At 45.9% G+C, this 27,077-nt stretch overlaps 1 protein-coding gene across 3 annotated transcripts in view; it reads left to right on the top strand.

Moving 5' to 3' along the window:
• Positions 1-27,077, top strand: part of MAP3K12 (mitogen-activated protein kinase kinase kinase 12) — a 291,349-nt gene that overhangs the window by 115,762 nt on the left and 148,510 nt on the right. The window contains exon 1 of one of the 3 annotated variants that reach the window (XM_069230971.1): positions 22,974-23,120. The exons of the other annotated variants lie outside the window; for them this stretch is intronic. The gene's annotated coding sequence lies outside the window, so the exon portion shown is untranslated. Of the gene's footprint in view, positions 1-22,973; positions 23,121-27,077 lie in introns of those variants that run through there. 3 annotated transcript variants of the gene reach the window in all.

The following is a 27,077-nucleotide window of genomic DNA, read 5'->3' as shown; positions in this document are numbered from 1 at the left end:
AGTTTGCATAGCATAGGCCCTTTGGTTAGTGGTACAGTCTTCTTCATACAGACAACTGCAATCACTGTGTTGCCTATTTAATCCTAACTTTGTGTTTCTGCGGACAATGCATTCTTTACATATAAAGTCTACAACTATGAACAGTACGTAACTCCTATACTTGATAACCCTCTTAGTCTCATGTACCATTTCTTTGACATTGATATACACACTTGCATGATTAATTGTCTGTGTGTGTGTGATGTAAAGCGCTCTGACAGCCTATATTGGGATGAGTAGCACTGTAATTATAGAATTAAATAAAAAATAAATTAGTATAAGTGCCATTTCATTATTTGTGTAATAACTCATACACGTAGATATGTCTGGCATTCTTACAGTGCAAGCAAATCTCTTACATAGGGTGGTTGAACAAGGTTGAACACCTGACTCCAAACCAGAGTTTCTCTACAGAACTTGGGAAGTGATAAGCTGAGTGCTTTGTTTCCTTCCATTACATTAACATCCAGGTGTTAGGCTGCAGATGGCTCGCAGTCAGAATGATACTTGAACAAAAGAAGGGCTGATGACCTTTTAAGTGAAGCCTTTATGTGTGCCCAGCTGGAAATGAAAGTACAAAACCCCCCTAGCCATCTGGAGGTTGTTGCTCTGAGCAGAAAGCAAACTACATGCAGGTATTGCTGACATGTGTCCTGGTGCAGGAAAATTACACCAGGACATATTCAGCGTCTTTTGCTGGGTCGTCCGGATCCCACATCCGACTCAGAAACAGCTGCCAAACTGGGAACGGGCGGAACCGTCTCATTCTTGCAGTGGCCCTGAGGCAAATGTTGGTTCAATTTGAAGGCAAAAGCATGTAGGTTACCCTGCGTTTTTTAAATAAAGCAGGTGCCAAATGTAATTATGGATTAAATGGATAAACTTTTAACTAGGGCCACTCGAATAATGTGGTAATAGGAGACAAGTGTATGCAGCAGGATTGACTAAATTATGCGTTGAGATGGCCAATTGTGCAGTGTTACGAGGCGAATTCCGTGGATGAATTACTTAACTATTAAGTCACAGTAACATAAATTAACACTGTCTTAGCGAGAGTTTCAACTTATGAGTATCAGTTTACCAACTATATACAGCAGTCATCACAGAAAGGTGACTCTGTTATCAACAGTCGAAGTGCATTAAAAAAGTATGGGAATTAGATGCTGCATGCAAGGGAGCCCGGTCAGTGAGCAAAGGGACATGGTGAAAGGTGTGGCTAAAACGGAAAAATATTCTTTACAGTTTTTTTTTTTTTGGTCTTTCAGTGCTTGGTAGCTACATATAAAATAATACACAGCTTAAATGAAAAATAAAAAAAACATTAGCTGGAAATGCACTACAGTACATTAAGAAACATCTATCCGTTAATGCACTGCAGAGATCTGCGTGCAACCAGAGAGACTTAGAATGAAATCTTAGTGCAGTGGAGAATAGTGACTTGTGTATTTTTATCGCTACGAGGTCAGAGGCTGTGTCAGAAAGCAATGTGAATATGTAAGTCATTATTTTAAACTTGCAGCACACACAGTAAGATAGACTGCTACAAAATGCACAAAAATAGTTTAAGATACAAGGGAGCTCCTAGAATATAGATTTTAGCAATACCCAGACTGTATGTAATGGAATTTCTTTTACATAACTGTCCCTTCAGCATCTCAGGGGTAGTAAGCACTGTATAAATACAATCAAAAGCACACACTTCACAGCTCAGTTGTTAACTCTTTGTACTATGACTCAAAAAGACTAAACCTTTGTCATCACAAAGCTTTGAGTGTTTCAATCCATTAAAGCCAGTACCTGCTCCCTAGCATCCTTTACACTTGCAGATTAACTTGCACATTTGCATTTCTTTCAGACAAGCAGACACCCTGTCAGGAAGGCTTGTTTAGCTGTCTGTTCGGCTTTGGTTTCACAGCACAGGAGACTCACTGAATGACACTTCAGCTGAAGCATTTAAACTATGGGAATTAACTGCCCAGGACGGGTTGTCTTTTTACAAAAAGTAGGAGAACAATTTATCATAAATCAAACGCCATGCCCCTCCGAACCCGCCCACTTTGACTTCTGTCTGTAACCTTTACTAATGATCTATCACTGCGAGGCATCGAGTGTTGGGCACTTTCCTAAGAACCCTTTGCGATAGAAAGACACTTTTTATTGAAATCTTCCAATTATGCAGCAGGCAGTTTATTTTGCGTGCCTCATTTTGGTAGTGTTAGAGGCATGTGGTTTAATGGATTGCTCTAAATATATATATATATCTTTATGCATAGTTCAGAGGTGTTTATCGTGTTAGTCAAGATCAGCATGCATGCCAGTTACTGAAAGAAAGCAGGATATCAGTACTTTTATGTTAGCAAATACGATATTTTGCTGACCCAGCTATTCTTATTAAAGATCACTTCATCAGGCTGTGTGTGAATGAGGTTTTAATTTTTTTTAAATAACCATGCACAACTTACATAGCAACTAGTCGTATCACTGCTTCTCCCAGCCCTTGTAATTTATAGTGAGACATTCCAGCCAGCCAGGCCTTTTTAATATTCCGCTCTGGAGTCAGGAGTTTGACTTACATTTCCCATCCAAACACAGGGGCACAGTCAAAAGGAATGCATAGTTAATGTCATATATGCTGGATCTTTTAAAAAATACATTATTAGTGTATACTTCTTTATTTTGGTTTCATGTGAAATGTACAAGCATCCCGTTGTGCAGGTCCCCGTTAGCACAGCTACTCATAGGACACTAGAGCATGTAAGGAAATGCAGTGCAGGAGGGTAGGGGGTATTCGTTGCTATACATTTTGACTCCTCTGTGGTAGGTCTTGGGCCGAGTGAGCTACCTGCTTTTGTAAAGTTTCTTCGCACAGAGTTTGATGCCGCTATCTTTGTGGCACCCCTCTGCACGCTGTAGACTCACTCACGCTTGATGGAGGACAAGTACAGTTTGTGTGCTAACCCTCTGGAAACAGTCATTTGTTTACATGAGTGTCCCACTCGTACCCTACCCATGTGCCGGATAACCTGTTCTAGCATAGTAACACGGACAGGTCTTTGTGATTTTGTCAGGTGGTAGGCTTTGCAGCTACAGGTAGTCAACCATCAAGGGAGTACATTTTTGGGAATTCATTAACCCAGTGAACCGAATTCGAATTTAGTACTTTATGCTATGTTGTGAAGCTACCATAACGTTCCTGCCTCGATTCGCCTACAGTGCTGTCCTCTATTCTGCAATTCGGTTAGCATTTTGTATTACCGAATGCTTTTATAAGTTTGGTTTATCTCCAACTTTACATCTTTACTGATAACTCACGTCACATTTTTCAGCACGTTTCACTGCCCTGACACGTGAATACAGAATATATTTGACCATCAGTCATGTGCCTCAAGTAGCACCTTCTTCATTCACAGACAACCCCACTTTGTCATTCATTGTGTTATCCACAACACTTCCACCAGTACCTATTGTTGTACTTCGCCAGGATTTTTCAAGCCTTTGTTTTGGACACCATCATAGTTACAGCCACTGTGTGTCCAGATCATACTCGTCTTGTATTTTAAAGACCTCGTTACAATTTAATTTTATTCTTTAAATACCAAGGGCAGTTACTCTCACTCAGCCTTTGGTCCTGATGAAGAGCTTGAGACTGTTCATTGATTGAAACATTGACACAACCAACTAGACAGTGGGCTTAACTCATATTTAAAAGTTATTTTGTTAGGCCAATGACAGGATTACATATTTCTGGCGACTAATCTCTTGTTTTAAATATTTCACTTTATTTGCACAATGTGTGGGCTTACTAGGGCACAGAGCACTCAAGCTATAAATTCTATTTGTATAATCATGAAAATTAAATCTGCCACAAGTCTTTATTGTCTGCTCATTTGAATCAAAGTGCGTACTGATTACCATATATTTTATGTTGTGTATGCTTATGTCCTGATACATTTAGTCTTAGTCACTGGAGTAATTGTATTTGTGCGACTATGAAGTCTGTGGACGACTATTATGCAAGTGTCATCGAACCATAATTTAATTTCTAAATCCATTTGAATCATCATTTACTGCATATTAAAATAACTAAGCCCATTCTGGTAGATCTGTTTGCCCAATAGCTTGAACTTTAAACAGCATGCAGGGTGGGTGGGAGAGGTTACAGAACTATCAACCTGCAACATTATTGTGGTCACATTACAGACTACCACTGCATGGTCAAGGTAAGAAGATGTGAAGTTAAGAACCTGTAGTTCTATGTGTGGGTGTACTTTAATGATATACAGGTAGTTGCAATTATAGACTCAGTATTGTTACAGGTCGGAATTGTTGAAGTTAAACTACACCGTGTAAAGCGGCCGAATCTTTTTAATCCATCACCCATGCATTGTTTGTTTTTAGTTAGTTGAAGCAAATAATCATATGCACACAGATTACAAACTTAAAAATTCCTTTCACTTTGTAATACCAAAGGCGTGGGTCCGGCGAATATTTAAAAAAAAAAAAAAAAAACACCCAAGTGTATCCTTAGACAGAAAACAGCAGATGAAAACACAAATACAGTGAGATGTGACCTAATAAACCTTCAGTCCAACAAAGATTCGCTTACAACCAGACTGACAGAACAACACGAACCCCAAAGGAGCTAACTGCTGAAGTAGCACAAGAGGCCAGGAGTGGGGCCCGCTGGGCGTGTACTGCGGCACCCCTGCCCCAAGGTTCACTTCCGAGCCCCAAACCAGCATTCCCAGAGAACTTCAGACCTGACCTGCCTATCTGCTGCCGGGTAACGTGAGGTGAACTGCCAGCGCGGGCGCGGGTGTCGGAGCGAGACGTTAGGCGTTCCCTGGACGGCCCGACCTGCAGTGGCACGGACTGGGGCAGCGGGCAGCCTGCAGCCCCGAGGTGCTCTGGAAGAGAGAGGGGCGCACGTGCGTCCGCATAACAATGGCAGGCCGTGCACTGGCGGAGCTGCACGCGGGCCTTAGTGGAAGAGTAGCTGCGGTGCTGCTGGTAAAACTGCGGTGCGTTGCTGGCGCTGTATGCGGGCCCTAGTGGAAGAGTAGCACACACTGCGGGTAAGCTGTGTGAGGACCGTTAGCCACCTCTTCCCAGTGTAGGTACTCTGCCTGCCGGTCTCTGCCAAAGCACATCGGGCCTGAGTTGCTGCAGCCTTTGACCCCCTCATACACACACAGCTCTTCTCAGTGACCCTCAGTTCTGAACTGCAGGATCCCCATGTATTCTCGGTCTTCACCAGCTTCATTGCACTTATTTCCTCACCTACTAACGTAGTCCCTGATAATACTGAAGTACTGGCACCCACACACAGCTCTTCCGTTGCGGAACTGCTCATCCCTGTCCTGGCCCTTTCTGCTCCAGCGGTAGGGTCCTCTGCCCCCTCTATCAGCTCACTTATTCCATACAACGGATCGGAGCTGCAGTCTGGATATCATTCATTCTAAGTGAATGCAGGCCTTGTCCAACCCAGGATCAACTGGTAGGTAGATGTTCTGTCGAATGCATTTCCCAAAATTTGAACTGGATATTTCCGTTTCCTTCGCAAACATTGAAATAACAGATGTTTGAATTGAGGCATCGCGGAGCGAGGATGAAATGAGTGAATGAATCGAGCGAGAATTTGTAAAGCACAGCAGCAGCCCAGGGCATTCCAGCCGTTGGGGTGGATTGTACATTGGCTTCGAAAAGATAGATTTTCAAAAGAAAGTTTAAGGGAACGTCCTGCGATTGGCGCAGTGGTTACTTGGTAAAAACGTATGTGCAGCGGCCCAGATGTTTCTTAAGTACCCGTATCTTGCGCTGTCACAAGCTGGAATGCCTAATACCAAGTCTGCCCAGTCTGGATTCCACTCATGCCTCTTAATGTCTGTTTAAATCTTGTAGGTTCACTCTCATCTCGGTTTTCTCCTTTGGTCAATCTTTCCCTATCGTTCTCGTCCTCCTTTTTTTCTCCTTTTCTCCCTTTCTTTTACTTTGAGTCAAAGTCTGAAGATGAAAAATAAGTCCCAACCTCCAAAAATGAGTGCCAATGCCCACCATCTGCAAACACAGGCAAATACCAAGCACTGTTGGTTTGAATTTTCAAACTTATTCGGAAGTGATCTCTGAGAGCTGCATATGCAAGAGACGGTTCCGGGGTGGCTCCTTCGCAATGGCAAGGGAGTGTCGCCCCACTGGCTGAGCCAGGGTCTGAAAAAATAAAACAATATTTCAGTATTGTTTTATTTTCCAGTTGCTGGCTCAGCCATCATTTGCAGGGAGGGGGTGGGGCTGGTCCATGGGAGGGGGAGGAGAAAGAGTGGAGTCAGTGCACAAAGTAGGCCAGCCAAACTGACATGCGCACTTAGGTTCCTCTAACACAGCCTGGTTGGAGAAACTGCATAGACCCCAGTGCATTGCCCGAGTGGCAGACCAATCCTGATGCTGCTCTCATGCTAGCTATAGAATGAGGCTAGTGCCAGGATTGCATTGGGAACCTGCGCTGGTGTCCCAGGGACTGCTGGGACAGCAACACCATTGATGGAATAGAATCAAGGCAGCCGGCGGTGGCAGCAGAAACAGTTAGGTTTTTATTCCCCCCTTCCCCCGAACCCCTTCCCCTCTCTCCCCAGCCTGTCCCTCCTGTCGAGATTTGCGATTTGCGTTGCCTCTGCTGGACGGTTCTAATTTCAGTCCTGGCAAGATGAGGATGTTGCTGTTTTCCCCTGCAATCCTTGCACTGGAACCCTTGAGTGAACCTGCCCTGTTAGTGCAGCTGTGCACATAGGGGATTCTGCTGGTTTCCCTACAGTCACTGCGATGGAGTCGTAGAGTACCTACTCTGTTTGTGCACCTGTGCACATAGGGAATGCTGCTGGGTCCCCTAAGTCCCCTTGCTACATGGTTAATGGCCTGTTTCCATTACTCCAGTTCACAATGCCGTTTTGTAGCCAGGATCTTTCACTTCCTGTACAGTGGTTGGAGAGGGCTGACTATATCTGAAGGGCTGCACATGGTTCACTGTCTCATGTAGGGTGCTCTGCGCTCACTCCACTCTGGGTGCTACCTGGCTTCCCAACCTCCAGCATGATGACCAGTACACAAAAACTCTGCCAACTGGACGCCGTGTTATTTTTTGAAGTGATTATTTTATTTGTATGATTACTAAAAACCATTGCAATCATATACAAAACAAAGAGTTAAAAGAAAAAGTACACAGACAGTTCATTAAATAGAAAAATGCAAGATTAAAAATAGACTAAGAGGCAAGAGAACTGTCCAAACCATTTACATGTACATTTTACAGAACTTGCTATTGTGAGGGATAAGGAAGGGAGGGGGGTTTAGACAACCGCAAAACCCCACCAGATCTAAGAGTTCTGCATTGTAAGGGTAGCCCACTGTTTTATCATGTTAGCTCAGAAGCCTGGAGTCCGAGAGGATAGGGAATCAATGGGAAGTTAAAGTGCAGGGCAGATTGTCAATCAGACAGAAAAGGTCAGACATATAGCAGCAGTTTTGTTTATCTGCCTGGTTCATACTTCCATCCTCATTGTTTAAGGCCTGCTTAATCAGGCGGTCCACTTGTAAAATGTATTTAGCGAAACATGCCATGTATTGAGATGTCAGCCCATTTAGACAGAACAGGATTGCATGGCAGCAGGTCCTGATACCATTGGCGTTTAAGATGTTTCAAAGGTAAATTTTATGCCAAGGAAGTAGAACTGGACATATGCAAAGTACGTGCAGGAAGTCCTCCCCAGGTTATGAACAAAGCCTGCATCCATTGAAGCTTAAGGGTTGAACCCATTTTGCGGCTGCATCGAGAGAAGGAAGCAGACCAAGCCTGTTGTGGAACACTTTTATTTTTAGGTGCTTTTTTTAAATAAGGCGACCATGTACGGCTGGACAGCTGGATCCTGGTAGGTGTTGATGGTCATCCATGCGTGAGAGCATTGTCTGAATTTAACTTTATTGTTAAGCCAGGAGAGCTGCTTATATTGTTCGTTCAATGCTTGCTTGAAAACTTTGTGGTAGGCTTGCCAGGGATTCCCAACATGCAGATGTTTAACTGTTGCCTCAAGTCTCTCCGACCACATGTTTGAATTTGGGTGTGTGTTAAAACCAATTTCTTGCCATATCAGGGCTTTGAGTGAATTTGGCTTTGCATGCCTCAACAGTGTGGTTTATTTGAGAAAGGCTCCCTCTAGAGCCAGCTCTTAGTCCAAGACTCCAAATTCCATCCTGATTTGAGCAGGCGAAGTACTGTGGGGTAGTAGAAAAATGAGGCGAAAGGCTTTGCTCTGTGCGGCATTCAAGAAGTTAGCAAACTTGCCAGGAAAGATTTCCAAGCCATATGACCGCGTTGGTAAGAACTTTGCCTTGATATGGTAAGCAGTGGACCCCAGGTTGGACTTTGCAGTTTGGTTGACAAGACTTGTAAGAGTACAATTTGAGATGCCATTCTTGGTTCCACGGTGCTTAAGTGCAGACAGTGAGACCAGCGACACTGCAGCTAACGCCTAGATATTTATAGCTGCCTCTTCTGGCTGCTAGACAGTCCGTGCAAGGCCATTGCTTTTTCTTAACTACTTGCTTTCCAAAGATGACTACCTTGGTTTTCTCCACATTCACTAGTAGTTCATTTGCCTTGCAATACTGATGGAAGGAGTTGAACATGTTTTGCAAGCCAGTGCCTGAAAGATTCAATAAGACGATGTTGTCTACATGTAGCAATGAGGTGATTAGCAGTTGGCCCATCTTAGGAGGATGGGAGCTTGTGGAGTCCAGTTGCACATACAGGTCTGCCAGGTATAGATTGAATAAAGTCGGGCCAACAGACAGCCTTGATTGATACCTCTCTTTCTGTTTGAATTTTGGAAGTTACTCTCCTGTTACCGCTGATCATAACCCTGGCCCAGTTTTCAGACTTTAAGAGCTATTTTCCTTTTAGCAAATTTGGCGGAATAGTCCAGTCTTCTACTTTCGTCACAGCCGGTGCCTGTCAACCGAGTCAAATGCTTTGGATAGGTCAACAAAACAGGTATACAGAACTACTTTCTTCCTAGTGTATTTCTCTGCTACAATTGCCAAGGTCGTGAGGTTGTCAGAGATGTTCGATGATAGGCGGAAGCCAGTTTGATTTAGCAGGATTAAGTTTGAATTTGTGGCCCAGGCTTCCATGTTCTTTAGCAGTAAGCCCACACATTTTTTGTGGTAATATCATATGGTGACTGTCTGGGTTCCTGCAGGGGCCCTTATAGGTGGGTTGTATAATTGCCACTTTCCATGAGTCTTGTACTTTATTTTCCTTGTACAGTTTGCATAGTTGGCTGGGTCAGAAAGCTTGGTCATCTTTGAATACTGCTGCAGGAAGGCCATTTGTGCCAGGGGTGCTGCTGCTTCTACAGAGCCGTAGTCTTCCTTCTATCTTTTGTTCCCCAAAGTGTAAAAGGGGTACCTTGAAGCATGTATTTGAGGGTAATTCATCAGCTTTCTCTGACATAGTGTTGCCTAGAGTCCAGTGATTCCTCGCTTGAGTTGAAAAATAATGGATCAAAGCGGCTTGCTGTTCTTTCCCTAACAAGCCTTCACAGTTCTGATCCACTCCTGGTCCATGTGGTCTTGCTTGGTCTCCTATAACGCCTTCTTGTATTTCTTTCTTAATTCTAAAAAAAAAAAACTTCTCAGATTGGTGCTTTCCTAGTGTTGGGACTTTAGAAGCTTGGCTGCTTTGTTGAGTTGCTGCCTGTGTTGCTTTAAGGCCTGCCTGTATCATAGCTTTTTGTCTGTTCCCGGCTTGGGGGGCTGCTTTGGTTGAGGACCCAGTTGTTTTCTCAGTGAAATCAGCATGGCCTCCAAGTTGGAAATCGCAACCGAGTTTACCCCTTGAACTGTTGATAGGCTGGTTTTCTTGTCTCTTATTTGTTCATGGATAGTGTTGACCATCTTATGCATAGGCAAAGGCTCCCTGGGTCCTGTTCTCCAAGATTTTTCATATGATCCGCATACTGGTTGTTATTTGATATTGTTGTAATCTTTGGGTGATGGTCACTCTAATATCTTACCTCTATGTGAAAGTCCTGTATGTGATGAAATGTCACTGTGGGAGCGACAGTGTTATCCAAGGTTGACTTCGTTTTCTTAGATTTATGAGTCATTTATTGAGCAGTTCTCTGGGAAATTTGCCATTAAGGGCCCTCAGCCTTAGGGCCTCCATAACTGTTACAAGGGTGTGATCACATTTGTCGATGGACATGGAGTGTGATACATGTGTTGGAATTCCCAATCTTTGATCCTAGGCACCTTCTCTAATGGTTCACTTGCTGTAGTTGGCCATGTTTAAGTTAAAATCTCCAGTGATGTTCCAGGGAGTATCCCCATACAAAGCTCTTAGTTTTAATAATTTATTTTCTGTGTATTTCTAAACGTTTTTGGACAATATTATGATTGACATAAATGTTTATTCTTATAATGGGAATTGATATTGGTCGTTATGACCAGTTTTCAGTGATAACAACTAACATGTGGGTGGGCTTCAGGTCAAGTTTCCTTGCATTAAAGGATTTGCTGCTCATTGTTATGTAGGTTGAGAAGCCTCCTTTTGTATGATCTTTTGGTTTTACCTTTTCTCCTGGCTTGAGAATTTCTGATACCCAGATAGGGGATTCTCAGCAATATAATGTCTAAATTTTGCAGGAAGTATTCCAGATTTGGATCTTGTGCCAGTTTATTGGCTCCAGTTATATTCCAAGATATTAACTTTGTGTTGCCAAGCTTACTATCGAATGGGCTATGTTTTATCTGGGTTTTCCTTGCATTACAGAATGTGGCCCTGTCCCTGAGCATTCCACCTATGTCAAGACTGAGGGTTAATGGTTTCACGTCTGAAGGTCTCGTCATTTTGTAGACCAGCTACCTTGCAGTATCTTCACTTCGGCAATTGAAAACTCCCTTGATATTGGGGCACAAGCCAATGCTGTGCTCTTGGCACGGTGCAGGACTGAACTCCTGTTATCTGCCGTATTATTTATTGTAGTGGCACAGCCCCCTGTTTCGTTGCTCTTTTGCAGGTTAAGAATAGACAGGTATTTCACACTATTGTGTTCGAGCACTTCAGATTTTGACAATAGCAACTGCACGATCTTCTGATTACCGAAACGTACCTCCGTGCTCTCATTTAGCTAACCCTTTTCTGTGGCTATGAAGGCTACGCATTCTAGATCTTTGCTCTTTACTTGTTCTAAGTCCTGAATTGAGTTATAAATCCTCACTAGGTTACCCCTTTAGAGGACAATCCAGGGACCCTGTGATCTGTACATTGGGCAGAAGATGAGGCTTTGCAAACCCCTGTCCTTTGAGGTCGGCAAGTAGCTAAGCAAATTCTGTTGGCCGCTTGAGACATGCAGCGTAGACGTTATCCCGGCATCAATATAGTTCTTCCGATCTGTCACCATGGGTGATCGGTTAGTGGTTGCTGTATGCTCACCCTGCAAATTTCCTGACAACCATTTGCAGGGCCACTCAGGCCTTAGAACCTGAGGTTGGGTTTCAATGATGGTTGGAACTCTCAGATCCCCTCTTATTCCGCTTGGGGCCCCCCAGCACTGAGATACCTGGGTGATGACCTTGTGGACTTCAGGCTGCTGGCGAACCCCTAGAGTGCACCACTTTTGCACCACCTTTTGGTGTTTCAATATTCCCACAGCGGGAAGAATCCCTTCTTTTGTTGAGTCATCGGGCTGCTGTTTTTTTCCCCCAAGGAGTGAAGTACTCCTGGATTGGCTTGTCTCCTACATTCTCCTTCTGACATGTCCTGTGCAGGGGCCTTGAGGCTGCTCCTCCCTCTGGTGTAAGATCGTTTGTCTCTGGCATTGCGGCTCATGCTGAGGCTTGGGATGGAGCCTCACCTTGCCCCCCTTCGCACAACCTCCCTACTTATACTGATCAGCCTTCTCTCTTTTCATTAAGCTCTGCACCCTGTCATGAGCCACCAGGAGGAGTGAGCTACGGGTCCTTGTGTTTCTCTCTGCCCTTGTTCGGAGGGAGAAACCCGTTTGTTGCTGCTCGTTGCTGGAGGTGACGCTGGGTTATAGTTGCAGTTGTAGTTATAAGTTATAATCATTGTTGTAGACATGTTTGCCAACGTGTCAGGTGACAATGCGGGGGACCTCCTGGAGAGAAGCAAACCAAACCATAGACCTAGTCTGGCTATTTCCGCCCTCTCCGGCTCATTCCTCTGGCTCTCGCGGTAGCGCAGCATCACTTGCCCCGGACAGTAAGGCAGTAGAGGCGCCGGAGGCACTGGAGCACTATGAGCAGTGTGAGGCGTGTGGCAAGGCACACTGTGCCTTTTGTTGCGAAACAAGTCGCAGCTTTGCTGGCCCTTTCTTCTGAAATAGTCAGAGGGACCCGACAAGTCACCTCAATGCTCCCACTCTGCAGCCTCTCTTGCGCAGCCTGTGGCGGCCATGACGTCAGCAACACAATTGTCTCCTTGCCTCTGTGGAGTATGGCCGCGGCGCAGCCTTGTGGAGGCCTTGTCAGGGCTTTTGAGCTTTTGGGGGCACCAGCCCAGTCCTAGTGGCAGCACCAGTCACTCGTCACCCGTCCCCGGCGGCACAGCAGTTCGTCCTGCTGCATTTACCTTGCTGCTTGGCAGTTCACTCCTCCCCTGGCCTGTGCACTGCAGCTGGCAGGGTACTTGTCAACGGGCAGTGCATTCCAGTGACAGCTGTCAACGGGCAGTGCATTCTAGAGACAACTGGCTATGGGCGGTGCATTCTAGAGACAGCTGCCCACAGGCAGTGCATTTCAGAAACAACTGCCATGTTTTCCAGATACAACTGCAAACAGGCAATGCATTCCTGAGACAGTTGGTCATGAGTAGTGCATTACGGAGACAGCTATCCACTGGCAGAGCATTCCAGAGACAGATGCCTACCGGCATTGCATTTCAGAAACAACTGCCCTGTATTCCAGAGACACCTACCCACAGGTAGTGCCTTCCTGAGACAGATGGCCACAGGTACTGCATTTCAGAGACAGCTGCCAACAGGCAGGGTATTCAAGAAACAGTACCTATAGTAAGTGTATTCCAGAGACAGTTACCCACTGGCATTGCATTCCAGAGACAGCTGTCCAAAGGCAGTTAAGTCAGGAGTCAGCTGTCCACTGGCAGTGCATTCCACAGACAGCTGCTTACAAGCAGGCATTCCAAAGACAGCTGCCCACGCGCAGTGAAATATGGAGACAGTTGTCCACAGCGCATTTCAGAGACAACTGCCCATGGGCAGTGTATAACAGAGACAGCTACCTACCAGTAGTGCATTCCAGAAACAGGTTGGCCACAGGCAGTGCATTCCAGAGACAGCTGCCCACAGGTAGTGCATTTCAGACACAATTGCGCACAGGCAGTGCATTCCAGAGACAGCATCCCATGGCTTTGCATTCCAGAGGCAGATGGCCACGGGTAGTGCATTCCAGAGACAGCTGCCAATGTGCAGTGCATTCCAGCGACAACTGCCCACTGAGCAGTGCAATCCAGAGACAGCTGACCACGGTCAGCGCTTTCCAGAGACAGTTTCCCAAGAGCAGTGCATTACAAAGACAGCTGCCCATGGGTAGTGCACTCTAGAGGCAGCTGTCCTTAGTGCATTTCAGAGACAACGGCCTACGGGCAGTGTATTCCAAAGACTGTTATCCACAGGTAGTGCATTCCAGAGACAGATGCCCACAGGCATTGTATTCCTGAGACAGTTGCCCAGTGGCACTGCATTCTGAAGAGAGCAGTGCATTCCTGATACAGTTACCCAGTTCATTCAGGAGGCAGCTGTCCACAGGCAGTGCATTCTGCAGACAGCTGCCAACGAGCAGGCATTCTAGAGACAGTTGTCCAAGTGCAGTGCATTCCAGAGGCAACTGTTCAATATGTATTTCAAAGACAACTGCCCACGAGCAGTGTATTCCAAATACACCTACCCTCTAGTAGTTCATTTCAGAGACATGCTGCCCACAGGCAGTGCATTCCAGAGACAACTGTCCACAGGCAGTGCATTCCAGAGGTAGCTGTCCATGGGCAGTGCACTCCAGAGACAGCATCCACAGGCTGTGAATTCCATGCATTCCAGAGACAGCTACCCATGGGTAGTGCATTTCAGAGATAGATGACACATGCCAACACAAAGTGTATTCCAGGCACAGCTGCCCAGAGGCAGTGCAATAAAGAGACATCTGCCAATAGGCAGTGCATTACAGATAAAGTTAGCCATAGGCAGTTCATTCTGGAGACAGCTACCCACGGGCAATCATTCCTGAGACAGTTGCCCAAGGGCAGTGCATTTAAGAGACAACTCCCCACGGGCAGTGTATTCCAGAGACAGTTGCCCACGGGCAGTGCATTCCAGAGACAGATGTCTGCAGGCAGTTCATTCCAGAAACAGCTGTCCACACGCTGTTCATTTCAGAGAGAGCTGCCAACAGGCAGTGCATTCCAGAGACAGCTGTCCAAAAGGCATTGCATTCCAGAGACATATGTCCACAAGCAGTTCATTCTAGAGATAGCTGTCGACTGGCGTTGCATTCCAGAGAGAGCTGTCCATAGGCAATGCTTTCCAGAAAAGCTGCCCACAGGTTTTGCATTTTAGAGACAGCTGTCCACAGGCAGTGCCTTCCAGAAGCAGCTGCCCAAAGGCATTGCAGCTCCCTGCAAGCTTTATTTATACTTTACAGACAGCTCTTCCAGTTGAGTTTATAATATTTGCTTATATTTGCTTAGCCGCTCACAGACTATGGGCCTCATTACAACCCTGGTGGTCAAAGACGCCCAGGGCTGTTTTGTCGATTGCACCGCCAACAGGCTGGCGGTGCAATCTTGGGCATTACGACCGCGGCGGAAGCGCTGTGCTCGCACCGCCGGGACCGGCGGTTTTCCACCACGTTGGTCCTGGCGGATTTAATCCTCAAGAGCAGCGCTGCTTGCAGCGCTGCCGAGGGGATTACGAGTCCCCCTCCCGCCAGCCTTTTCATGGCGGTAGGAACCGCCATGAAAAGGCTGGCGGAAAGGGGGCAGTGCAGGCTCCCCTCTGGCACAGCCCCATGAAGCTTTTCACTGTTGGCATAGCAGACAGTGAAAAGCGCGACGGGTGCAACTGCACCCGTCGCACCGCCACAACACCGCCAGCTCCATTTGGAGCCAGCTCCCATGTTGCGGGCGTCATCCCCGCTGGGCCAGCGGGCGGAAACTCGGTTTCCGCCCGCCGAGCCAGCAGGGATGTCGAAATGGCCACTGCGGGAGTGCGGCCGCATTGGCGGCCGCGCAGCGATTACAACTTGGCGGGCGGAAGTTGTAATGAGGGCCTATGTGTTCCATAACAAGTGCCCACAAGACAGACCCAGTAATTTTCAGTGGGACCCTGCCCACAAGTTGTGTGTTCCATGGACAGTAGCTTACATGCTGTCTATTCTCTAGGGACGTAGCTATCTATAGATTGTATCTGTTTTCTGGCTTGCTGTACAGGCTCTCTGTGTGACGAGAAGATGCCCATATACTATGTCCTGCAAGCAGCTGCCCAAATGATGTGTAATAGGGACAGGGATGGCTCTAGGGTGGTGTGACTGGTGAAGCCGCACTTGGCACAAAACTGGCGGGCATCTAATGAGTTTAAAAAGCACCTTCAGATGCACAGTTTGTTCTCTGTTTAGGAGTTTTGAGGCAACAATGAAATGTCAAGATAACTCTGGTGATTAATGTTCATGCTGGAGAGAGAGTAGAGTTTTGTCTAGTGGCTGTTTTCACTCATAATAAAGTAACACAGAGGGTTAATGTGCCTGCTGCACAGTGCTTAATTTGTAGATAAAAATGTGCTGGTGCACAGAGCTCCTCTGAAACTTGTGGCTGCTGTATTAAATGTGCGCCCACAGAAAACTGAGGCAGAGTAATCCTGAAGCCATCTTGGGCCTCTTTAATCCATTTACATCCACTTCCTGCCCTTTCAGCTCACTCTTGCAGCTTTCGACTTTCTCCCCTTGTTACGCGTTCGCGTCCCCCTCTTCCTTCCTCTTTCCCTCGGAGTAAATGTTTGAGGCAGAAACATAAGTGCCGGCCCTCAAAAATAAGTGCCGGTGCCCCGCACCGGAAACCACCAACTCAAATAAAGCACTGCTACTGCAAAGAAAATCACCAAACTGTATTTTATGTGGCTCGCTCAGTAGGTTATCACTTTTCTCACAGATCATTTTGTTACTTGCAGTTCATACGTTACAACCCTAATCTAGCACAGTGAGCTATAATGTTTTCGTCAAAGAGCTGCATGCAAACTGCATGGTATGGGTTAGAACGTTAGGTTCCCCCCCCAGTCCTTCATTATCCTATTGTCGCTAAAAAGGGTTAATTTATTCTAAAAAGTAAAGCCAGCCTCAACCACTGTGGTACGTTTTAAATCTTGAGTGCGTGCTTCTCCAGACCAAACACCCTTAAAAATACTACTTACTAGTATTGGTGACATGGAACTTTATAATCCTCATAGTCACATGTAATACTTCCTGTAGACTGATTTACACACGAGTCATTGGCTTTGTATAATGTGTGTGTCATGTAAAGTGCTCTGATACCCTACACTGGTCTGAGTAGCGCTATAAAACAAATGAAATGCATGTGAGAGAAGGTCTCTTGTTAGATGAGGGCACTGATGGAGCGTGATAGTGGAATTCGTGGAGATAGAGGTTTTTGGGGGAGGACGGCAACAAAGACTGTCACACTCGGTGCTACTAGCGCTAAAGCCGGCCCTGCATGGGGGGCCCACTGATAGTTGCCCCAGCCTGCGGATACTGAGGACACTAGTCCTCAGGCTATGTATGCTGCTGGTGCCTTTTTGTTACTGTGAATCGTTTCAACTGGACTCGGGACATTAGTGTCCAAGAAACTGAACACCCAACTGGTCTCTTGAGCAATAGTTTTAATAAGGATATAATTAGCGGCAAAATACCCCACTGGTGTAGTAAACTCCATAGTCGCTGAGATGCATATAGCACAGTCAGTCACGAGACCCGGACTACTCACCTGTCAACCACTTGCCATTAGCAAGTGTCAACTTGAAGATCTCCAGAACCAGAAGGACTACAAAGATGGTTGGAAGGGCTTTCTGGATCTGGGTGCCTAGCCTGAGCCAGTGGAGCGCCTCCATGAACTCGTGTCTAGCTGTGCGCTACAGCGTACACACACTTGAGAATCCATCCTTTCTCCTCGGATCTCTCTTAACTTCTATCCTCTCCTTCAAAGGGCTGTTGTTTGGGGCTGGGGAGCAGCAGTCTGGAGATATTTCCCCTAAACCTTCTCCTGGGTTTTTCTTGTTGCTGCCATCATTATACCTTTGTAGTTTTGTTCGTTTTGCCACATGCCATTGCCATGACTCTCTGATGCTGGCATACTTTTTTACTTTTTCTCTGATTCGCCTCTCATCTGTTTCTTCTCCATCTCCCGCCCACCCTTTCTATTTCCTTTGTCCATCCATCTCTTTCCTCCCCTCTTTGCTCGAACTTCGTTCCCCCACTCGCTCATTTTCTCCATCCCTTTCTCACTCGTTATCCTTCCTCCACTTTTCTCTTTCCTGCGCCACTTCCTCCTTTCTCCCTTAGACTCTCTCTTTTCCCCCTCCATCTCTCTGCTTCTTCTAGCTTTTTCATCCCCTCTCACGCTTTCCTCTGCCTCCCGTGCTCTCCCCTCACTGTCTTCCTCCACATCTTTGCCTCTCTACCCCCTCTCACTCTTAGTTTCTCTCTCCCCATCTCTACCAGTTCCTCATTTCCCACCCTTCCCCAATGGGTTTATCAGGGGATCTGAATTTATAATGGCTTTTCGCTCCTCTTTCAGTGTCTTCAGTGTCTTTGTGTTGGGCACCACCTCAGTCCCCTTCATTCCGCAGGTGCTTAGAAACTAATTCACTGAGGACGTGAAGGGACCCTCCACACAATTGAAATCCACACCAGAGGCAATGTCTTCCTCAATCAGGTACCGGGATGGACTCATTTGTCCACGGAGGTGACATCAGAGCAGAGAGCCAAATGACAGCTGAAGTCACTTTAAGCAGTGACAACATTATATCTGTACTGTACAAGAAACACCAAGCACTGCCCAAAACACTGTCTCAGGGCTATGGGCAGGGGAGGGATTTACCCTCTCTATGCCATGTCAGATTAGTCTTCTGCTCTCTCTGAGTGATCTCACCTCAGTCTTCTGCAATTTTAGGCCGCTTTACATCCATTTTGTCCCGTCTGTAGGGCTTAGAACCACATAAATGTTACCTGAGTCTTGTACCCTTTCTAACATAGTCTTGTGCCCTTTCTAGACTACGTCACCTTAGCCTTTACCGTCTGTAAGCAATGTCACCTCAGTCTTGTGACCTTTACTGGCTGCATCATCATTTCTTGGTTGCATCACTTTAGTATTGTAACCTTGTTAGGCCGTGTCACCTCAGTCTTGTACCCTTTTAGGCAGCATCACCTTAGTTTGTACCGTCTTTAGGTCACGTCAACTTCGTCTTGTGCTGTTTTTAGGCCACATTACCTCAGTCTTGGACCCTCTTTAGGTCAAGTCACCTCGGTCTTGGCCCTCTCTAGGCCGTGTGGCCTTATTCTTGTGTCCTCTCTAAGGCAATTCCCCTTAGTCTTGTGTCTTTTGTAAGTCAAGTGGCCTCAGTTCTGTCTTGTGCTCTTTCTAGGTCATCTCATTCTTGTGCCCCTTCTAGTCCTCTTGACCTCAGTTTTGTAAATCTTTCTAGCCCACATCACCTTAATCATATGCCCTTTCTAGGCCTTGTCACTTTAGTCATGTATGCATCTTTTACTCACTCTCTAAACCATGTCACCTATCTTTTATATCCTCTCTAGGTAGCAACACAAACGTGTTGTATCCCCAGAAGAATTTGGCGATGCGTCTATCTTGTGCTCTCCATAGGCCACATTCAAGAGTTTTTGGGGGCCTCTTTAGGCTCTGCCTCCTCAGTCTTGCACTCTTTGTACCAAATATCACAAACCTAGGGGAGAAAGAAGCAACAGGGGTACATCCACCCTGCTTCTAAAGGTAACATCAACAAAATCCCTCGAGACTGTTTGGGTCCCACTTTTGAGTGGTTTTATTGATTTTTGTGCTCTTTGTAGCCATCGTCCTCTCACTCCTGTATCCTCTGTAAGCCACATCACCTCAATCAAGTACCTTCTCTAGGCAGTGACAAAACAGTCACGAATCCCTTCTATGCCGTGACATTTCAGTTATGTACGTACCTTGTCTGTGCCCTAGAACCCCGTTCTTGTTTTCCCTTTAAGTCTCATCACTGAAGTCTTGAACCCTTTCTGCGCTGTTTCTCTAAGCTGCATCACCTTCTCTTGTACTTTTATTTCTCACGTCAAGTGTTGCTCTGTGTCTTGGCCCTGTCCCCTCTCTATTGTACCCACTTTAGGCTGTCTCCATCAGACCTGCATTTTCCCTAGGCTGCGCTGTGACATTCCTATACACTCTCTTGGCTGTGTTACTGCAATCTTCAACCCTTGTGAGGCTTATCGCCTCCTTCTTGATCCTTAATTCGGCTGTACCCCCTCAGTCTTGTACTCTTCCTTTGCTGTACCACATCACTTGAATACTTTTTAGGTGGTATTACTGCAGTACTGATCGCTCAAGACGCTACGTCACTTCAGACTTTAATCATTTTAAGGCTCTGTACCTTCAGTCTTCTACCTCTCTAAACTGTGTTCCCCAAGTCTTGTACCCTCTCTAGACTGCTTCACCTTAGACTTGTATCCTCTCTAGACTGTTACCTGCAGGCCGAAGCCCTACCTATGCCTCACCATCTCAGTGTTGAATACTCTCAAGGCTGTGTCCCCTCGCTCTCATACTCTCTTTGGGCTTCCTCACCTCATTCTTGTACACTCTCTAAGCCATGTCTCCCCAACCTAGTACCCTCTTTAGGCTTCATCACCTCATTTTTGTACCCACTGTAGGCAGTGTATCCTCAATCAAGTACCCTCTTTTGGCTTCATCATCTCATTCTTGTACCCTCTCTAGGCCGTATCCCCTCAACCGACTACCCACTTGGGCCACCTCACCTCATTCTTGTACTTTCTCTAGGCTGTTTCTCCTCAATCTAGTACCCACTTTAGGCCGCATTACCTCATTCTTGTACCCTATCTAGGCTGTTTCTTCCCAATCTAGTACCCACTTTAGACCGCATTACCTCATTCTTGTACCCTCTCTAGGCTGTGTCTCCTCAATCTAGCACCCTCTTTAGGCCGCATCACCTCACTCTTGTATGTTTATTAAGCTGCATCTCCTAAGCCTCAACCCTTTCTAGGTTGTGCCCCGTCAGTCTTGTATCTCCTCAAGATTGTGACTCTTCGGTTACGCATCTTCTCTGGGCTGCAATACCCTTGTTGTGGAGACCATGAACTTAAACAATAAGCAGTATGTTTCTAAAGTAGAAATTCACTCTGGACATAGTCTGCTGTGGTCACTTCTATGTTTAAGTAGGAATTTAGGCGATAATTTTTATGGGTTTTAGGTGAGGTATATATTCTTTATGAAAAACTGGTGGTAGAATATTTTTAGCAGCTTCTTCCAGAAGCACATTGTCTACACAATGGTGCCTTCCTAAGGATCCTCACTTAAGTCGCTGCGCAGCACAACAACAAGATTTTTTCACTGTGTACTCAAGTTTAATTAAAAAATGTTGGCAATTCAAAATGATTACATCCTTTTTCAAGAGAAATGTATGACCTACAGTAGAATCTTCATTAAACCTCCTACTACCACTTACTACAGCCGATAAATTAAGAATCTCAGGTCATATGTTGCAGGATTCGAAGGGATCAAGGTGGATAGGTTGAGCAGGAGATCCTCATCTAATAGGATCAATATGTAATCACATAATTTCACTAGAAACCACTAAGCATATGCTTTGTGTGAAATCTTGACTGTAGTGGACTCGGTACTTGCTCTATCTTGATAAAAGACTATCGCTGATTATTTGCAGTCCTTTTTCATAATTCGTAAAAGCCCGATACAGCACCAATATAGTTCAGTAACTGACCAAGCTCAGGTAATTCATGTTAAGGGTGGAGTTACTGAGACACATTTCAAGGTATTGGCAACCAATCTTTGCTTCGAAGAAAAGCTTATAAATTTATGTTATTGGGCTCACCAAATCATGAAAAAGGGAATACATTGTTTGGTTCTCTCTGTCATCTTAAAACCATCAAGAGACCTCATCTTTGGATAATACTGAATATTGAAATGGTGGGATTGTCATTAGGGCAACATTTGAGATGGTATCTTTCTGTGGTTCTGTCGTGGCCCCTATCTTGCCAAAGACATGTCTGTTATTAGAAGAGCTTACAGTGCAGGGCTCAGATTGGGATCTGGAATCATGCCTAGGATGGAAAAGCTTGCTTGGTATATAGACATGCCACACTTTCTGGCTCACGTGAAGAGAGTCCTACAGATGATAGGTGTGAGGACAAAGGAAGAGAGAGAAGAGGTTTCAGAGGGCTGGATAGGACATAATTGATCTGTTCGCCCTGTTCAACCTGTCTTGTCTCAGACCTAAAGGCTTCTTATTTCTAGAGAACAAAGTAGTCTGTCTGATTCAAAGTAATCTCCAGTGGTTATGAAGCATCCTGTTTTGTACACAATGCCATGGTTTTTAGCAGCATATTATAAATATCTAGAAGCTCAACCTATTGAGGCAAATCTGTTTCGGTCATCGGTTTACTCTTACTATTTTATTAGCTCCGGCCTGGCTGGGGAGGGAAGGTTTTTGAAGGCTTTTTAGCTGAAAGGTACTCAAGTAGTGTCGAGAGTTGTGTACTTAACTCCGCCCGTCATCAGGAGGTGGTAAACGTCCTGCAATATGGTGTTGCTCAAATCCGGCACCGGATTATGAATGACGCTTGATTACTGTTTCAATCTACCTGCAGTCCACATACTTGTCCATTAAGGTACCCCAAGGAGAATGCACTGCCACAATAGGTTCAGAATGCCTGGATGTAAACAGGGGAGAAAGAGAAGGGATCCTGAACTGAGGGAAGAGACTGGAGCCCTGATAGCTGTAGAGCTCAGGTGAAGCCTGAAGTTATTTAAGACTGTTGATGGGCTGCTGTCTGTCTGGAAATATGATGCCATTTGTCTCCTTTCAAAAGTTGGTCTTCCAGGCTATTCTGCGAGCTTATATTCAATTTTAGACTGCACTGGGGCTTCAAGGAGAAGTATTGCATCTGCTGCCGGCCCCTGTGATTGTGGGCGCATCACTTGCTCTTCCCATACAAGCAATTACTTAACCAAAACAACAGCCGCCAACAGCATGCACTGGCTACATCTTTCACGTTCCTCTTCCCTTCAGAATCTCACCCTTGGCATTCCGATAGAGTTTGAATGTATGGGTGTCCTGTCCACCAGTATCCACTTTCCACTGGAAGAATATTTGCCTATAGCACCAACTTTGGATTGACGTGACAGTGACGGTGGCCCCGCTGCTCCTGTCTCCCAAGGTCTGTATGCCAATGGTGAGTGTATGTGGAAGAGGCAGCACCCTGGCAGTCACTTCCTTCTCTAGCCACTATCGCGGTGCCCCCTTTTTACGTCCAAGATTCCAGGATGTCCACGCTCCCGGCCCCTCTGCCTCTCTCAAAGATGAGATCAGGGGTGTGGGGGGGTCATGGGGAGTCGGGAGTAAGGGGGTGGACTCGATTCACCTCCGCTGCTGAATCCCATCTTGATGACATCAGCATGCACGGCTCGCGGGGGATGCGCGGGGCTACCTGCAGTACCAACCATCTCACCGGCAGTCGGCAGCCCATTGGCCAGCCTCTGGCGAGGGGAGGGGAGGAATTGATTAATAAAAAAATGGAAAAGATCCAGCGAGAGCAGGAGTAGCGGTGCTCAGAAGGCGAGAGTGAGTGTGTCGGTGGGGTTCCCTGCGGCTGGAGAGATGGTGGGAGAAGCGCTCCTGGTCCTGTGGCAGCGGAGCCGCGAGAGCCTGTGACTGGGAGCTCAGTCCAGCAGATGGAGCAGAAATAGAAGCAGGCCTGAAGGAAGGAAGGTAGGGACACTGCCGCCTCTGAGATGCCGACGATGCCGTTGTGTGTGTGCGTGGGTGTGTGGGGGAGTTTGGGCAGCGGGGTGTGGAACGCGGAGAGATGGGAAGGCGCAGACCGTCCTGGGCACGGGTGCTAGAAGCGAGGATGGGCGAGGGGACTGGGACATTGTCATGGGCGGCGGTGACGGGGAGGCTGCGGAGAGAGGGGAGCAGGTGGTTACTGCGAGCGATGCATTTTGTCAGCGGGGACTGGGCCAGCCTGAGATCCGACACAAGGGGGGGGTGGAGCGGCAGTGTGCAAGCATCAGCCCTGTCCTCGGAGGAGCGGTCGGTGCTCTGCCTGCATTGAATGTGACCCAGCTGCTGGCGCGCTTGCCCTTGCTCTTGGAGTGATGCTGCGCTCGGTAGGGATGGGAGAAGGGGAGGACCAGTGGTTGTCTCTAAGCGAGAGTGGCGCGAGAATGGGGCTTCAGAGCACTTCATTAGCGCTTCACCAAGGAAGGGAGTCGCGAGTTCCCCTCTAGAGGCCACGCGATGAAAGATCTTCCTTTTTGGCAAGACCACCAGTCCTCTGACAGCGTATCATCCATACGACAATGAGATACTGGTCACCAATAAATAACGATAAAACAGGCATTTGACATTACTGAAATCATAAAACAGTTTACCAGCAGGCTCAACAAAAATAGATGAAAACTGATTCTAAAATCACAGCCCGAAACATTTAACAAGACCTGTCTTATGATCTCCTAGCGTATTACTTCTTCCTCTTTGCATCATTTCACCAGGTATGTCCGTGTTATACACTCCCGGGTTTTCATTTAACATTCCACTGAATTCTGGAAGCTGGAGCCAAGATCACCTGCAGTAAACGAATGTGTCTCAAGTTCAACTAACAGTGGTTTGTACAAGGAAACACGGGACTAGAGGAACTGGTGAACTCGTTGACATGAAGTCATCTGACAACCATGGTTTGTAGGTCATTAAATGCACTCTTGCCTACAGGTATCAGAAGCCTGGTTAGTTTAATCGATTCCGAGGGTTTTACTAGCATGTTGATTCTCCAGTGGGCTTCTAAGCGCTAGGACCCTCATCTGACAGCGTTCACTCCATACTAACCTTGTTTATCTGTTTGCAAACTCCTAACTTTGTGTGAACGAGGTGGGCCACTCTCAGCCTTGTCGGTATCAGCAGTTGTAGCCTCACCCCCAGCGAGCACCAGGGTTTGACGCTATCCGTCTTGAGTACAGCAGTGTTGTAGTGTAAATGTTTTTAATTACACAACATTGACTGCCAAGGCTTCTCATGTCTCCAGAGGTGCACAGAAGTCACAGCCTTGAAGCAGACGGAAACATACTTAGGGCCAGATGTAGGTAAGTAAAATTTTGCGACTTGCAAATTGCGAGTCATACCGACTCGCAATTTGCAACTCACAAAATTGCATGCAGAAAGGTGTCTCAGACACCTTCTGCGACTCGCTATGGGGTCGCAAAGACCCACCTCATGAATATTAATGAGGTGGGTCACAAATTGCGACCCCATAGCGAGTCCCTGCACTCACAGGGATGGTGGCCTGCTGGAGACAGCAGACCTCCATGTCTGTGACTGCTTTTTTAATAAAGCAGGTTTTCTTTTTCTTTTTACAGCCCGTTTTCCTTAAAGGAAAACGAGTTGCAAAAAGAAAAACTTCTGAAACCATTTGGTTTCGTTTTTTTAGAGTAGGCAGTAGTTCTTGGGGACCCCTTCCCTTTTGCGAATGAGTTACCACCCACTTCAAGTGGGTGGTAACTGTAAGTTGGTTTGCAACCGCATTCGCGGTCACAAAGCAACTCAGCATGGCGATGCGGTCGCAAATAGGAAGGGAACACCCCTTCCTATTTGCGAGTCGCATCCTCAAATTGCGAGTCAGCACCGACTCGCAAATTAAGGATGTGCATCGCATTAGGCCTTTTGCATGTCGCAACCTGCGTTTTTCGCAGTTTGCGACATGCAAAAGGCTTCCTACATCTGGCCATTAGAAGCTTGATTTCATAGTTGCGTTTCTTACTCCGCTCCTGCTTGCATTATTGGTTGGTCTTACTCTTGTGTGCATCAAGTTGTTCACAGTCTATATGTCAGAATGATATCCTGTTGTGGGCAACATGATTGACGTTCTTGTTGACCTGGACAGCTTCGGATGGTGTTATTACATTTGAGCACTGGAATATTTAGTTGTGTTTTTACTCATGTGGGTCTTCTTGGTTTGGATTATTACTCCTGGGTATACACGTTAGTTTTATTCCTACCGTAGAGAGCAACTGTAGTTAGTGTACTTACTCTTAGGGGAGTCACTGGGTTTGTGATTCAATGGGTAAGCATCTACTGCTTCTTGTTCTCTTTAGTTTCTGTCTTTCCTCTTGTGTGCATGTTATAGTTTTTTACTTTTACTTGTGGGTACCAATTACTGATTGTCGATTGTGCTTTTCTGCTCATCATTGGTTCATGTTTGTACTTTGTGAGAATTATTGGGCTGCACTCTTATTGTTAGGCTGTAATTTTTTCGTTTTCTTGTGGATACTATTGTGGAGCTGTTATGTACTTGTCGGTGCCTTTTGTACTTTTCTATTGTGGATATTGGTGATAGCCTTCTTTCTTATGTTGACTCAGTGGGATGGGTTATTTCTTCAGTAGCTTCTAAGGATTAGAGCACTTCTTTTAGGTGGCTTCCTTACACTTGTAGGAAATATTGTGCTAGTGGTTTTTCTTTTGTGAATATCACTGATAAGTGTTCCTCCTGTTGTGTACCTCGTTGGATAGCTTTTTTTCTTACTTGTGTATTGACTGCGGGCTAGTGTCAGCGTCATTGTATATGGTTATCACTCTTGCCGCACCATAAGATATGTTTTTCTTCTGGGTATCATTGATGTGAGTCTTTACTCTTAAGGATATAATTGGGTTTCGATTGTACTGTTGTGGGTGCCATTGGTATGAGCTCTGACTCCTGCTGACGTCTGTTTGGTTCTCAGACATTTATGTGCACCACTGAGTAATGTTTATGCTGCTCAATGCTTAAACTGGAGGGTCTGTTTTCAACTTTGTTTTATGCTTTTACTGCTGTGGGGGCCATTGGTTAGTCTTTCTACTCTTTGTGGTGTTGTTGCTAAACACTCTTACTCTTTTGCTTATCAGTCTGATAATTGTGGCCAACAGTGGTGGTGCTCTTACTCTTGCATGCATTATTGGTTCATACTCCTGCTGGTTATGGGCAAGGATTCTTATTCCTTTGGACTTCCCAGTTAAGTGTTTTCATCTTTGGGCTGTTATTGTCTTTTTATTTTAACTTTGGAGGGCATCACTAATTAGAAGTTTTACACTTTTGACCCCTACTTCTGTTTCAGTTGTGGGCATGTCATTGGGTAGTTTTTTCACTCCTGCTTGTACTATTGGGTTCTTTCTTATAATTGTGGGCATCATCGTCTTGTCACAGTTGGTTATTGGTTAGGTTTTACTGTTGACTTGAATAAAGGATTACCATAAGCTTGTACAATTTGCTATTGTTAGGCATCTGTGCTAGCAATTGCTCTTAAGAGCACGAAGAGTTTGTGTGCGATAGTGATTTAAGCTCTAGAATTAGACTGAGCTCTTTTCTCTGCAGATGGTTGTTGTAGCTGTTCCAATAGAACTTTCTCATTCTGTTAGCTAGATGTGTGCATACTTTTAATCTTAGTTGTTATAGGTGTTGGGGTTTAGCAGCCTGTTGGCTATAGATACTGGGGCAGATCAACATAGCAGATTTTCACGCTGGTACTTCTTTCTGCTGTGTCAATTAATGTTGGTAGTAGGGGTAGCTGCTGACTCTACACAAGGACATGTTGACTCATGAGGACATCTGAAGCCTGTGTTTACTGATGCAGAGACCTCTCAGCCTGCTGGTGAAAGAAAGTGTGACTTGATAGTTTGACTTTCTGTTTTTGCATAGAC

Source organism: Pleurodeles waltl, chromosome 4_2 (genome assembly GCF_031143425.1).
Source record: "Pleurodeles waltl isolate 20211129_DDA chromosome 4_2, aPleWal1.hap1.20221129, whole genome shotgun sequence".
Classification (NCBI taxonomy): domain Eukaryota; kingdom Metazoa; phylum Chordata; class Amphibia; order Caudata; family Salamandridae; genus Pleurodeles; species Pleurodeles waltl.
This window is presented reverse-complemented; position numbering and strand designations above follow the sequence as displayed.